This window comes from Capricornis sumatraensis, chromosome X, assembly GCF_032405125.1.
Source record: "Capricornis sumatraensis isolate serow.1 chromosome X, serow.2, whole genome shotgun sequence".
NCBI classification, from domain to species: Eukaryota; Metazoa; Chordata; class Mammalia; order Artiodactyla; family Bovidae; genus Capricornis; species Capricornis sumatraensis.
Window position 1 is genome coordinate 34,402,965 of NC_091092.1, and position 16,288 is coordinate 34,419,252.

Below are 16,288 nucleotides of genomic sequence, written 5' to 3' on the forward strand. Positions count from 1 at the left end.
TAAGGACACTAATCCCATTATGAAGGCCTCATCCTCATGATCTCATCTAAACCTAATCATCTCCCAAAGGCCCCACCTCCAGATACCATTACAATGGGGATTAGGGTTTCAACATATGAATGGGGTACACACAAACATTCAGACCATAGCAACATCTAATCAAATTCCTCCTAATAATTTTGCATCCACTTACCCCCTCACCCTGCTCATTGGCTTGTTATTCTTGTTATATTAAGAATTGAGTTCAGTCTCTCTCCCCTGTTGCAATAGTCTTGAAGAAAGTCTTCTTTACCATTTTAACAAGGCTCAGAATAACTGCTAACAGGTCCTTAAGGGAGAAAACTACCTCTGCCAGGCACCAGGACTCCACGTAGCCAACTATTCTCTAGCTAGTCAAGGCCTGCTTCACTCCATTAAACGGGACCCCAGTGGCTCCACCCAGGTGCCTAATATATAATCAGGAAAGACTCTGCTAAGGATTGGCAGTCCTTGGTGGGCATTTGTTTGCTGTATCTGTGAGCAAAGTTATGAAATTCCCATCATTCAAACAAGCATTTACTCCAGCTCTTGCCATATGCTAGGAAACTGGGGAATAAAACTAGGCCCCTTTGCTCTCAAAATTCATAGAAAAGCAGGGAAGGCAGACAAGTGAACAGATAAGTACAGCACACTTGAGAGCTGTGACCAGCTCTTCATAACCATTTGCTGGAAGGTGGGGAGCCAGCTATTGTGATGAATTGGCACAGTCTCCCTTGGATCACACCTCTGAGGTGATGCCTTCACATTGTTTACACTGCAAAGCTGCTCCTACTTCCTACTTTTCTTTCTACAACATCATCCCAGGGCACAACTTTTCCCCAGAGTTTCCTTCTAACTCCCAGTACATTCACCATTTCATGGCTAACCTCTGCCTACAAGATAAAGCTCAAATTTGTTAACCCTCCATTTCAGGCACCCCATGGTCCAGAAAGGATGGTTTAATCCCCATAAGCATCAGCAATCAGCAAGGCATGCCGAACACGTAGCTCAGGAAGTTAGAAGACAAGGCAGTGCACTTTTTCCTGGGACACAGGGTGCAGCGGGAAAGATGGCCACCCCCTGGCCCATCATGCACTGCACTGCATGAAAAACCTGGTGCTAAACCATTCATAGAATACTTGTTTCTGGGTCAAGATTTCATACGTAGCAGGGCAGCTCCCTCACTGTGATCTATTGAAAGTCAGCCCTTTCGGTAAGGGTTTGTAAAAAGGGTTTGTAAAAAACACAAGGGTTTGTAAAAAAAAAAAAAAAAAAGATGAAAGAATGAATGAAGGAATAATTTAAAAACAAAGAGGAAAGAAAATAATAAGTAATTTTTTAAACTATATTAGAAGACAAGACACTGCAGGACATTCCCTGATTTCTGCGTCTACGCTGTCCTCGCTGGACCTTGGCCAGTTTGGCAGGGGAGTTGGGTGGGGGATGTTGCTATAGGGACTTTCTAACTCCAGGGGAAAGAGAAGGACTGGGCTAGAAAGGAGAAGCTAAAGAAAAAAAAATTAGTGAGGCATAAGATACCCCACAGAAGCTACTAATGCTGTCAACACGTATAACCACTGCAACTCCATGACAACACATCATGCCAGCTGTGGTGCCTCCCTTCCTAGCAACCAAACTTCTCTCCCTTCTCCCAAAAGCAAGGGAGACAGCAGGATGGGCTACTAGCAACTTTGAGAAGTGGAAAGATAGCCTGACATCTGGGATTGCAGTCAGGCACCACTCAAACACTACCTTGCAAAGGCCTCTCTCAGTCTCCATCTCCTCATCATTAAAATGGAGATAGGGACTTCCCTGGCAGTCCAGTGCTTCCACTGCAGAGAGCCCAGGTTTGAGCCCTGGTCGGGGAACTAAGATCCCACAAGCCATGAATCGTGGGAAAAAAAAACAAAGAACAAAAAAAAATGCAGATGATACTGTCATTCTCCCTACTTCCTAGACAGCCATGCCATGCCCTTGTCCAGGGGATATTCCCCACCCAGGGATCAAACCGGGGCCTCTTATGTCTCCTGCACTGGCAGGCAGGTTCTTTACCATTAGTGCCACCTAAGAATAAAGATAGACCAAGGGCTCAAAAATGCTCTATCAACTTTAGCGGGTCAACTGAGCATGAGAGCTTGTTATGACTATTCAGATAGGCCTTCCAGGCATTTTGAACAGGTTTTTTTCTTTTTTTTTAGATTTATTTTTTTATTGAAGTAACATTATATAAGTTTCATGTGTACAACATTATTTTTCTACTTCTGTATGCCCTACAGGATGCTCACCACCAAAAATTTAGTTTCTATCACCTTACAGTTGATCCCCTTTACCCATTTTGCCCTTCCCCTCACCCTTCCCCTGTCTTATAACCACTGTTCTGTTCTCTGTAGCTATGCCTTTGTTTTTCTTGTTTGATTTTTTTATGTTCCACATACACATGAAATCATATAGTATTTGTCTTTCTCTGTCTGACTTATTTCACTTAACATAATACCCTGTAGGTCCATTCATGTTGTTGCAAATGGCAAGATTTCATTCTTTTTATGGTTGAGTAATATTCCACTATATATATCACATCTTCTGTATTCATTCATCTGCCAATGAGCACTTTGGTTGTTTCCATATCTTGACTATTATAAATTATGCTGAGATGAACATAGGGGTGCATATATCTTTTTAAATTAGTGTTTTTGCATTCTTCAGATAAATACCCAGGAGTGGAATTGCTGGATTGTGTGGTAATTCTATTTTTAGTTTTCTGAGGAACCTCCATACTGCTCTCCACAGCGGCTGCACCAATTTACATTCCCAGCAATAATGCCTGATGGTTCCCTTTCCTCTACATCCTCGCCAACACTTGTTGATGTTTGCCTTGCAAGGTTTGTAACAACACACATGAGGGCAACAGGAACAAGAAGAGGGGACAGCACTGACTCAGACACAGGCTCTCCGAGTCCCTCCCCCGTAGGCACTGGGTACTTGGTGGGATAAATTGTTTCAGGCACCACCCTCCCTCACCTCCTGTTGGCATGACAGCAAAGCACCTGCTGTGTCAATCATAGAAACCAGGACTTACCCACAAATAACCATTCTGTATCCCCCCATTCTTTTTGAAAACTGGTCATTATCATTCTTGAAGTCCTGGTGCATCACAGACTTCCTGCAAGGTCCAGAGGGAGATTTATTCTAGGGGTGGAAGGACATAGAGTTTTGTCCATTGTCCTACAGATAGCCACCTGCTAATAAGGAGGATCCTACTTTGTTAGGCCTCTGAAAACTCACAAAAATCTCCTTTGGTTATCACTGTCCATCACTCGGCAGCTGGCCGCAGTCATGAGGAATTTTGTGGTATTGCCTGTAAATCAGTGTAGCAAAGGACAGCTGCTGCAGCCTTGTATTCTGTGACGCTTGTTTGGAAGCTCTTTTGTTTCTTCTCTTCCTATAGGCAGCACATGGGACTGATTTGATAAGGGCCATGGTCTAGAGACAGAAGTAGCAAGGAGCTTAACAACCAACACCCCCTTGGCAACTTTCCTTTCCCTGCCATGACTTGAGGCTTCCAGAGGGGTCTGCAGGCTTTCACACAAAGTTCTGAGCTTTGTGACTTTTCAAACATCAAGGCATCAGTAGGGGTCTGAGGTCAGGTGAGATTGGTTGGGGCAGTGGAGGGGGCAGCGGGGTGAATTAGCAGATGAGGCTTAGGTCAGAGCTTTTTAAAGGGCTGAAAATGCTCTCCTTTCATCAATCAAGCTTAAAAAAGAGAGACAGAGAGAATGGGACAGAAAATTGGAAAATTAAGTGGAGACCAAGCCAGAACACAGGGAGTTGTACTCATATAGTTCTTTGAGAGGCCCCTACCATTTAAATGCCTTTTAGCCATTTAAAAGCACAGAATCTAGCTGAGTGCTACACAATGTAACCCTCTGTAATGATGGAAACGTGTTATAAATACACTATCCTATAGTGGTAGCCACTGGCCACGTGTGGCTGTTAAGCACTTGAAATGTGGTTGGTATGACTGAAAAACTGAATTTTAACTTTTTTTTTATAATTAAATGGATTAAAATTTTTAAAATGCATTTAAATTTCAACTTAAATACCTACATGTGGCTAGTGGCTACTATGGACCAGTACTGGTCTAGAGTTACCAAACTCTGGGTTCAAATCCAAGATCTGCCTCTTATTAGCTAGGAAACTTTAGCAAGTTATTTAACATCTATGCCTCAATTTATTCATCTGCAAAATGGGAATAATAAGGATTCTCACAGGACTCTTGTGAGGATTAGAGAAATTAATATGTATAAAGTGATTAAAGAAGTGGCTAACGCATCATAAGTGCTGTATATAATTTGTTTTTCCAATTAGAGACACAGAGTGACATTCCCATAGCCACTGAGAGGCCTCTGTAGAGAGAGAAAAAGTCCCTTCTCTGCCATACAGAGATAGCAGGTGGAATTCATTCATACTTATGCCAGACTTCAGAAGAGATGCAATGCAAATCATGGTCCTTCTCCTGAAGGGCTGGGAGCAGTGTGTGTGTGTGTGGTAGGGTATAGAAGGAAGTGCTCAACCCTTGTCACCATCTGCAACTAGCTCCTCATCACAGATCACAGAATGCTCCTTGTCCTTCCAAGCTCATCCCCTTACAGGTATGTGAGAGAATTCAGACAGGTGTCAACATCCTCAGTAGTGGGAGACAGTGAATTGTACCCATGGAAATTTGCATTCGAGTCCCAACCTGTTAACTTACCAAGGTGAGGTTAGGTGAAGGACTTACCCTCCCTGAACCTCAGTTTCCCCATCTGTAAAGTAGGGGTATATTAAGTTCTCTCTTCCAAGATCGGTGTGATGACTGAAGGGAATAATGTAAGCAAAGTGCTTAGCGCAGTGCCTGGTAGCTGCTATTTCCTTATCCACTTCTGTATATTGGAATGAGAACCAATCCAAAGTCAGCGAGTGAGTGAGGTTCTTTCACAATCCATCATCAACAATTCTCTGAGCTCAGTTGGGGATAAGGAAGTCTACTTCCTATTGCCCAGAAAAGTGGAAATTAACTGTAAAGCCATGCCTAAAATCCTCTTGCCTCCTAGCCCCAGGCCAGGCAAATGCAACAAAGGGCCTGCTGGTTGCTAATTTCTGATGGGGTTATAGAGTGTTGTTTTTTTTTTTTTTTTCCATCAATCACTCTCACTGTAAGGAACACAAGTGCAAGTTACTTCATTAAAAGCACTCACACATAACTGGATACATTTACATATTAAGCAGGCAACTGAGACTCTAATCTTTCTATTTTATGTACAGCTGTAATCATTCCTCAGCATCAGAACACTTGTTAAATCCTCAGGATACTACAGAGAACTCTCAAACCTTTGCTAAGGACAGGTGATGATTTGAAAAGCATTCCCATTCACAAGCTGGAGGCAAGCTCCCCTCAACATTCCTTGTATCCTGGTGACCATGTGTGCAGGCACCCCTGGAGCTCAGACTGACACAAAGCATAAACAGAGGGATGACTAGGGGTCTCTTGGGCCCCTGAAGTTTGATGTATCTGAATAGGTAACTATTACATACAGGGAGCAGGTCTCTATTAATCTGTGCACCCTGTTGCTGGTTTGGAAATGGAGCAGAGAAGGGAGACAGAAAATTCCAGTGCTCTGAGCAGCAGTTGTGGGAAGAAAGGTCAGTAGTGTGGCTCCACAGAGTAAAGGAAGGCAAACTGAGTGCCTCTGAGAAACTTGGCCTTCTTACAACACTGTTGCCTCAGATCAGCTCTAAATTCAGCCCCTCCACTCGAAAAATAACTCCAATTCAAAGCCCAATCCAGACAAATACCAAACCAAACAAAGGCGTTATAAGAAAACTAGAGACCAGTATCTTTCATGAACACAGACCAAGAACTGCTCAACAAATGATCAGCAAATTGAATTCAGCAATACATAAAAAGGATAATATCCCAGAAATACAAGACTGGTTAAATATTTGAATATCAATCAGTGTAATTTACCATATCAAGAGAATGAAAAATAAAAACTGCATGGACATCTCAAGTCATGCAGAAAAGGCATTTGACAAAATGCAGATCCATTCATGATAGAAACTTTCAGGAAACCAGGTATAGACGGGAACATCCCAACCTGATAAAAGGAATCTACAAAAACCCCACAGGTGGGTCTTCTGTTTTGCAAGCAGATTCTGTAGCATCTGAGTCACCAGAGAAGCCCTCGTAGTATAACACTAAATGGTAAAAGACCAAAAGCATTCCCTCTAAGATTAGAAACAAGACAAGAATGTCTGCTCTTGCCACTTCCATTCAATGTTGTACTAGAGGTTCTAGCCAGAGCAATTAAGCAAGGAAAAAGAAAGAAAAGACACAATGATTGAAAAGGAAGAAATAAAGCAGTTTTTTATTTACAGACATCATGATCATGTACGTACAGAATCCCAAAGGGTGCGCCAAAACTACTAGAACAAAGTCGTGAGTTTAGCAAAGTCATAGGACACAAGATCAGTATACAAAACTCAGGTGTATGTCAACTGGAAATTGAAATTTAATAAGCAGCACAATTTATAATAGCATAACAGAAATACTCAAGGATAAATCTAACAAAATGTGTATAAGATCTGTATGCTAAAAACTAAAAAATATTGATGAAACACATTAAAGAAGACTTAAATAAATGGAGAGGCATACTGTGGAATATTATTTGACAATTAAAAGGAATGAACTAAAGCACAGAGAAATCTCAAAAGCATTATGCTAAAAAAAGAAGTCTAACTCAAAGGCATATATACTATATGATTCCATTTATACAACAGTCTGGAAAAGGGAAAACTACAGAAATAGATCAGTTGTTGCCAAAGGTTGGGTATGGGGCAAGGGACTGACTGCAAACGAGCTCAGACAACTTTTGGTGGATAATGAAAATCTTCTATATCTTCATAGTGTTGGTGTTGGTAAAGACAGTTGTCAAAACTCATTGAACAGTACTTTAAAAAAACAGAACTTTATGGTATGAACATTATAACTCAGTAGGGACTTCTCTGGCAGTCCAGTGATTAGGACTCCATGCTTCCACTGCAGGGGATACGTGTCGGATGCCTGGTCAAGGAACTAAGATTCCACATGCCACATGCCGTGGCCAAAAAAAAAAAAAAAAAAAAAAGCAAATGATACCTTGATAAACCTGACTTAAAAAACAGGAATCGTATTATGAGCCTATGACAGAGAAAGGGCCTACCAAGCTTGTCTTCCATCCTGAAGGCACGCGTGTTTGGGAGGAAATGTCTCATATTCAGGAAGGATTTTTGTACTTGCCCTGTTTGTCACAATGCCAACCTTGGGAGATTTGTCTTTTGATTAACAGTTGATTAATAGTTGATTAACTATTTAGGGAAGAATGGTGCAAATGGAAAACAGTCACCAATGCACAGTAGTTTAGGGCACAGGTTTTGACATCAGGCTGATACAGGTTCAAATCCTAGCTTTGCTATTTCCAACTTCTGTGATCTGGGTAACCCATTTAATCTCTCTAAGCCACAGTTTGCTCATTTCTAAGACAAGCAATAATATCCAATTATCTCCCCAGGGTAGGTGAGAAGCTCAAATAAGCAACAGAAGTGAAAGTGCCTGGCACCCAGGTATAACACAGTGATGGGAGATAACATAGGAAGTAATGTATATGAAAGTGTTGGCAAGTGGTAACCAATCTTACTCCTAAATCAAAAGATGCTGTGGGGTAGAAGGAGGGCAGTCTGGCTGGTAGGAAAGTTATGTGGGAGGGGTTGGTGCCTCCCACCTGCAACCACACTTAACCCTGCTCCCCACTTGTGACAATACCCATTCAGTGGGCGACCTACATTCTGGAATTTCCAGGACAGCCACAACACAAGTCCATCCTCACAGGGGACCACATGTCAGAGTTGGGAGACATAGAGGGACTGTAGTTAGGGTTAGGGTTACTAGCCTCTCCCTCCTGTGCCTTCTAACTATCTCTTCTTTCCTCTCCACCCTAACAGTGGGAAAGTGCCCAGACTTCTTTTGTATGAAATCAAAGAGAACTAGGAAGGTAAGTCTCCTGGGGCGGGGCTGGGAGGTGGGTAAGTAGGGGAGGCAACTAAAAATCCACCCACCTCAGTGCAATGCATTTGAAGTCCAACTAGAAGTGTTTGAGAGATCACCGCTCCTGCAGTTATCTGTGACACCCCTCCTCTCCCCCTACCCCATACCTTCTCCCGCCCTCTCAGCTCCTCTGTCGCCCCTCCCTTCCCCAGAGGTGGCTACAGTTGAAAAAACATTTGTCTCCCAGCTGATCAACTGGGACTGAGAGGAAGGCAAATGAATTATTTCGGTTCAGCAGCAAGTGCGAACGTGGGTTTTTCGGCACCCGCCCCCCCCTTTTTAATTAATGAACAACCTCGTCCACGGCCGCTCCCCGTATGTATGCAAAACGGCTTCTTCATTTGAAATCCCTGTTGTTGAATGTGTACGTGGGGCACAATCACATTGCCGCCCCCTGTTTTGCATAAGAAACCGCTGTTTCCAAGATAAGAATCTTTTCATTTAGCCGTCATGAGCTCATCTTTTTTTCCTGTGCATTGTGGCTCCAGCTCCTTTGAGTCAATACCCAAACAATGACTGCCTGCACTCGCTCCGGGCACCCTCCGGCCCCCAGCCCCCAGCCCCTGAAGACAGAAGGCTGTAGCCTCCGGAAGCCTGCTTAGGCAAGCAACGCTAGATCTTTTCAGACCTCAGATGTCAAGAGGGCAAGAAATAAGAAGATTCGAAACCTCTGCAAATCTTCCTCTGGCTTCAAAGCAGAGCCTGGGAAAGAAGCCGTGAATGGCGGTGGTGTGTATGGCAGGGGGCGGACAGGCAATGCCCTGGGATCATGAACAGTCTGGGAAATCGAAGGTCAGGGAGTGAGGCACCCACAAGTGTGCAAAGCTGCTCAGCCACTCCTCCTGTGTCCCTGATCATCAGACTGCATCCTGTCCCTGCCCTTTGGTTTGGAACAACCACGCCCACAGCAAAAACCACACAATGCACTGCACTCAAATTAGAAACTGGAAGGGGCCTCAAGAGTCTCTGGAATCGAAACCCTTTCCTCCTTCAGTCTGTAGGTGAATTGAGGCCCAGGGAGGGGAGGCAACTTGCCTAATAACACTGGCAGATAATTAGCTGAAGAGGTAGGTGCTAAAACTCCAGTTTGAATGCGGTTTCTTGCACCACACATGGCTGCCTCTGGAGGGAATCAATAACACTTGTGTAGAAAGCGCTGAGGAAAAAGATAAGATAGATTAACTGAGATCCCAGTATAGGATAAAGCCCATATAAACAGTAGGGGTTTTACTGTTAGCCTCGTTTGTAGCAGAGATTTTCAAGAGTCAGGAGAACAGCAAAAGTTTAAGCTTTAGCAGTGAGAAAGAATTCTGCAGAAGCCAGTTGAGTTTCCAGACGAAATGTATGTAGTCACTGTACTCGGCGGAATGGGGCTACGGCTGCTGCTGCTGCAAAGTCGCTTCAGTCGTGTCCGACTCTGTGCTACCGGGTTGCCGTCAACTCAGCAGTCATTGTTTCCCCTTTAGGGAGAGGAAATCGTGCAACAAAAAAGCTTTAATCGAACCATAGATAACGAACACGTATCCTGAAGGAGGCCAGGTGCACTGAGGCCCTTAAGAAAGGGGAAAGGCAAAGGCCGCGCCTTCAGAGAGCGTGAGAGGATAGACGTTTTGTCTCTGCAGTGTGAACTTACATCCCTTCAGGGCAGAGCCTACGTATCCTTGGTAACTTCTAGCATCCAAGAGCTCGCAGTCGGAGTCGAATCTATCCCTGCTGATTGGTTGGTAGGCTAGGATCGACAAGACCTCCCGCGCTGACTCTAAAGTGTTCACAGCCTTGCTTTTCTCCCTGTTTGGTGGAGAGGAACCTTTATTACATTTCAAAGGAACAGTTCCACCCCACCCCCACCCCCCACCCCAGGACTCTGAGAAAGCTCCAGTGACTCCCAGTCTCTGTGGCCACTCAGATTGCAGGGCCGGTGGGGGGCGGGGGGGCGGCGCTCTGATTGCGGGGGCGGAGGTGGGGTGGGGCGTTTTCCTACCAGGCACCAGAAGAAGTACTGTTTCAACGTCCCCGAATGATATTGCTGAGAAAAACCCCTGTGTGCAGACAGAAGGAAAGATTTCCTTCACCTGCCTATCAGTTTGTTGTTGTTTAGTCGCTCAGCTGTGTCCAGCTCTTTTTGTGACCCCGTGGACCCCGCCAGGCTCCTCTGTCTATGAGATTCTCCAGGCAAGAATACTGAAGTGGGTTGTCATTTCCTTCTCCAGGGGAGCTTCTCAACCCCGGGATCAAACCTGCTTCTTCTGCATTGGCAGGCGGATTCTTTACCTCTGAGCCACCCACCAGGGAAACCTACTTATCAGTTTGGGGGAACATAAGTGAATCTTATTTCGCAGATCAAAAAGGAGCACTAGAACCAAAGGCAGGAGACCTGGGTTCACATCCTAAACTGGCCCCTCACTAGTGTCAGGGAGGGGGAAATGTCCCTCTTCCGCCCTTGGTTCTTTAAGTTGGTCAAATAAGTAAAATGACACAAAAATTAACAGGAGGAGAAAATCCAATTTAATTTTGTGTGTATGGGGGCTCCATAAGACTATGAGGCTCATAGGACAGGCAGGCAAAATAGGTATATGTCATCCTGGACTAAAGAGAAGAGGATAAGGTCTGGGACATCAAAGGGAAGGAAAGCAATTCACAGGAAGATGAAAAAGAGCAAATGTTTGTACCCAAATGTTTCCTGGGCCATACAGAAACAATGGGACACAGAGGGCAATTTTAACAAACAGACTTTGCTAGGTTCCTCCCTGCCCACCTCACCTAGATCATATTATGCTGTAGTTATCTATGGTGATATCTCTCTTCCTAGGACTTCTCATGTGGGGCTCGTGGTAAAGAACCTGCCTGCCAATGCAGGGGACAGAAGAGATGGGGGTTCGATCCCTAGGTCAGGAAGATCCCCTGGAGGAGGGCATGACACTCCACTCCAGTATTCTTGCCTGGAGAATCCCATGGACAGAGGAGCCTGGCGGGCTACAGTCCATAGGGTTTCAAAGAATAGGAAATGACTGAAGCGACTTAGCACGCATGTACCCTTCCTAGAACAGGTCGTCTGTGTAAATTCTTTTAGGCAGTTAGGGGGAAATCGAAAGTTCTTCCTGGGCTTCCCTGGTGGTCCAGTGCTTTAGAGTCCACTTGCCGATGCAGGGACACAAGTTCAATTCCTAGTCTGGGAAGATCCCACAAACTCATTCACCACAACTCCTGAGCCCATGCTGTGGAGCCCATGCCCTGCTACTGCTGAAGCCCACACATCCTAGAGCTCGTGCTTTGCAACAAGAGAAGCCACTGCAATGAGAAGCCTGCGCACCACAACTAGAGACTAGCCCCTGCTTGCCACAACTAGGGAAAACCCACGTCCAGCAACAAAAACCCGGTACAGCCAAAAATAACATTAATTCCATTTAATTAATTTTAAAAGTTCTTCCTGAGTCTTTTGGGCCTTGATAGTTTTCAGCTCAAAATAATCTGCATACCAAAGTGACACATCTCGGGGCAGCCTGCCCTAAACCCCATCAATTTCCTCCTCAGAGACTTCCCTTGAAGTTTTACAGTCCAGAAGCTGAGTTGATAAACTGTTCCATCTCAATGAACCAGTCTCCTAATCCTAACAATAGGTCGGTTCAGTTCAGTTCATTTCTGGAATCAGTGATGCAGATGGGCCCTCAAAGTTAGGTCTCTAGTGCAAGCAATCAGGTGTTTAAGAGGCATTTCTATGGAAACAAAAGAAAAACAATGGTTAATGATTGGAGCAAACCATAATCTCTTTCTGAGTTCTGAAGGCAGCCAGTTGAGAAGATTTTTATTATCAAAGCATTTTCAAATGGAGTGAGGGCAGGCAGTGACGATGCTGTAAGCTCAGACACAGAGTTTTGGGTGAAGTAGAAAAGAATAGCTCTATTGCTTTTCCAGACAAAGAGGGACAAGCGGACTCCTGTCCTTGAAAACTAAGTGTCCCAACCCAGGGGAATCTGGTGAGGAGTTTTATGGCGAAAGGCTAAAGGCTGGGGCTGCTGATAAAATTAGGGTGTGTGCAGGGCCTGCATTGTTTAATCTTGTCTCAGGTAATTTTCTTGATGAGCTTCTCTGGTTCCTTTAGTTTGGCCTCAGGTGGTCTTCTCAGATATGAAAAAACGCTGACATCTTTCATTTGCTGGGTTTTAATTCTATGTTGGTGGTGGTTTAGTCTCTAAGTCATGTCTGACTCTTGCAATCCCACGGACTGTAACCTGGCAGGCTCCTCTGTCCATGGGATTCTCCAAGCAAGAATACTGGAGTGGGTTGCCATTTCCTTCTCCAGGGGATCTTCCCGACCCAGGGATCAAACCTCAGTCTCCTGCATTGCGGGCAGATTCTTTACTGACTGAGCTATGAGGGAAGATTTAATTTTATAAAGGGCTTAAAGACATTTTGTGTATCCCTTGAGGTGGAGCCTACCCCAAAGCAGCAGTATTGTTTCTTGGCTGTCTCCACCTTGTCTTTGCATCCCCCCTCTTCCCTGATTAGCAATTGTTTGAATCTGCCCTTTGGAACTCAGGGAAGGTCATGGAGGCTGGAGGGGGACAGAAAGGCTTCCATGTCCAGGAGTCCCACAAGGTCCTGCTCAGTTTCAGTGACAATCGGCTGGATGTTTCTGGTTTGCAGTTTGAATGTCTCTGGTGATCTTTCTGACTGGCCCACAGAGCTACGGGCATGAAGATTGTCTATACATGAACGGTTGTGGTCATTTCTCTGATGTTTATATCAAGATGTCCAAGTTTAGTTTAAATAACTTTGCACAAAGAGAAATTTAAGTTCTTAATGATTCTTGGTCAGGAAAATTGGAGGAAAAAAAGTTGAAAACATTGGAGAATTGTAATGAAGTACTGGAGGAAACTGGAAGAGTTTAAGGATCCAGTTCAGTTTATAGGTAGAAAACAAAACCTAAAAAAAGAGATAAATTTGCCATACCAAAAAAAAAAAAAAAAAGTGAACAGCAGTAGAATCTAATATCCAAAAAGATTTATTGCTGAAACAATTTTTCTCTCTAAAATTACTCCCATTTTTTACCAAAGTTAGCCAAATTAAGACTAATTTCTTTGCAAAATAAGTCTAGTTTCAATCACCTTGCCCTGATTATTCACATAAGTATGGCAAGAATAGCAATTGCCCATATAGGCTCTTTTAAATCTTCTTTGCTGGGACTTTTCATAAGGAGTCTCAGGTTGACCTTTAAATGCCCCTTGAGGCCAGGAAGCCCAGCCAGAAACTTGCTATCAGACTTGCTTGCAATACCTATAGATTTGGCTGAAATCCTCTCTTCTCAAGAGTCCCCAAATATTCTGAGGTTCCTGTACCTGCAAGGAAGTGACCTTCCTTTCTCACCTGGTAAGGCTGCTGAAAACCCTATAGTCAAGGTACCCTACTATTTTTCTAGGGGGCTTTATTGGCACCATAAAGTCAATTTTTGTTCCTTAAAGCTGTCTGCTCATATCTGAGTCTATGCATGTCTCTCTCAAATATGACTTTCCAGTCAAAGCCTTGGTGATATAACATTTCTAATTAACACATCTAATTGTGTTCTGTGACAAGGAGAATAGATTCTTATTAAAATTATGCAAATAACTATATTGCTATGAAAATACAAATACTTAGTACAAGTTTCAAAATTCTGGAGGGATCAGGTAGGGAGAAAAAGTAAATGTCTCATTTTTATTGACAAAGGTATAGCTTACCAAATTGTTGACAGCTTAAGAAGAATGATAAAAATTTTCCTTAAATCTGGAAAAACAAAACATTTTTTAAAAAACAATAATGTTTCTAACAAAAAGTCATAAAATATTATAATTACCATCTCAGCTCATTCAGTCTCTTGTAATTAATACTTGTTCTGCTTGAATCCAAGTTATTTTTGTTAATTTTGGAAATGTTTACCCATTTGTTTTATGATCTTAAACTTATGAGAAACCTGCATATGGCAAAAGTCCTTTTCATGAATCTCCTTGAAGATGAAGCATTTTTTAAAACTGAAGTATAGTTGACTTGCAATGTTGTGTTAATTTCTGCTGTACAGCAAAGTGATTTAGTTATACATATATGTACATTCTTTTTCATATTGTTTATTCTTATTTTTATTCATTTTTTGGCCATGCTGCATGGCTTGTGGGATCCTAGTTCCCTGACTGGGGATCAAACCCAGGCCCTTGGCAGTGAAAGTGTGGAGTCCTAACCACTGGACCACCAGGGAATTCCCTTAAATGCACTTTAAAAATTTGAGCCTTCCTCTTAAGGGCCATTAGAATTTCAGGTTGTAATTTCCCTGAGGGCTGACAGCAGTTTGGTAAAACACTAGCCACAGATGGAGTTTAACCCACATTTTCTTAGCTGCACATGGGATATAACCCACATTTTTGTCCAGCCATATTGTGGATCACCTAACCTGATAGTTGCCAAATCAAGTTCCCAGGAAGTAAAACAAATTTAGTGAGATTTTGGCTTGCTGTTATTGTTACTGTTGTTAGACGTCTACAACTTCTGGGATCATAGTTCTTAGACATAAAATAAACAGGTGGGCTGGAAGGCAGTGTGCTTAACTCTTTGGATTTTAAGAAGAGGTAATTTACATTGACTGTGGAATTTCGTGTTTTGTTCTGATTTTAAGAAGAGGGAATTTACAATGACTGTGGAGTTTTGTTTTTTGTTCTAATTTCTTGTTCTTTCATCTTGTTATAAGAGTCTCTAAGGCTAGCCATTATACCAATAAGACAATTGTGTAGGATGAGAGCTCTACCAAAATTCTTTTACTTTTTAAAATGTAGCCAATTTTGTTAGCCACTCAAATCAATAAGCCTTTTTATGGCTTAAATAAGGATGCAAAAGTCATTTCACAAGAGAGAAAGATGCAACCTTCATAATATCCGGAAAGTGTACTCCCAAAGATAGACTAAGAAAGTACAGGCCTTTGTTGCACAGGCTGTAAGGATGATGCACACACAATGTCTCAAGTCTCTCGTAGGAACATGAGATGCCTCCAGGTACAAACCCACTGATCTGTGACACTGAGCAGGCACTACTGGAGTGGGAATTTTCTAGAGCTAACAAAGCAATGAAGGCCCCTTAGAAACTAGGATCCTCTTTGACAAACACCTCTGACAACCAGCACGGCTAGAAAAGAGAGAGCTACTTGTGACTTCATGTCTCAGAACCCCAGTCTATTCAACTGGCCACCAAGGTGCACCTAGGTAGGTGTACCCTCCCAATGGGGGAGGCCAGAGAGACTAGCTCTTAAGACATAAAACAAGATGCAAGGAAAAAACCTCATCTGGTTTTTACATAGGGGACCCACAGCCAAGTTTGTCTAAATAGTCACCGGTCTGGTGAGAATCATAAACTCAGCAGTCTGTCAGGCTGGTTCACACAGCAGGGCCATAGGGCCTATGCCTGTATTCTTACCCTACAGTATTTCCTCTTTATGACAAACAACACAGCAGATAGAAACAAAAAGAGTAATCATCTTTGGCAGGAAATAGATGAATACAAATCAAGAGTTCTCACTACCAAATTTATCAGAGTTGTTATGACCAAGACCCTAGTTCAACAAATATTTTCCCCTGCTAATCTAAATTTAGAGAGAGAAAAGACTCTCACCACTTTTGCTTCCACCGGAGCCCACAGACAGAGATCCAGGAGACTGACATAATATGAAGTCTTACTTTTTGTCAGATGTCCCAGGATGTCTCAGCAGCAGCAGCCTCAAGAAAGCAGTTTCCAGCCAGCAAAGCTGACCCTGCCTGCTACACCAAAACTGTTGGAAAGGGGAACATCTCCCCTTGCCCCTCTTGGTTCTTTTGGCCAGTTGAATAATTTAAATGACATAAGAAAGATTAACAGGAGAAAATAAAATTTAGTTGTGTGCACATGGGGGTTTCATAGGACTATCAGGTTCATATGACAATCAGGTGAAAGAGAGTGTATGTCATCTTGGACTAAGGGGACGGGGGTAAGGGTCTGGGACTTCAAAGGGAAGGAAGGCAATTCACAGGAAGATGAAAAAGAGCAAGTGCCTGTACGCAAATGTTTGCTGGGCCATACAGAAACAATGGGACACAGAGTTTTAACAGATTTTGCTGTTCCTCCCTGTCCACCACACCTAGTTCACACTGTGCTGTGCTC

General features: G+C 43.2%; 1 non-coding gene across 1 annotated transcript; it reads right to left on the reverse strand.

Annotated features, from left to right (window-relative positions):
- Positions 1-14,290: 14,290 nt before the first annotated feature.
- Positions 14,291-14,363, reverse strand: TRNAE-UUC (transfer RNA glutamic acid (anticodon UUC)). The gene has a single exon. It is a non-coding gene; the product is annotated as a tRNA-Glu (tRNA).
- Between the last annotated feature and the right edge of the window lie 1,925 nt (positions 14,364-16,288).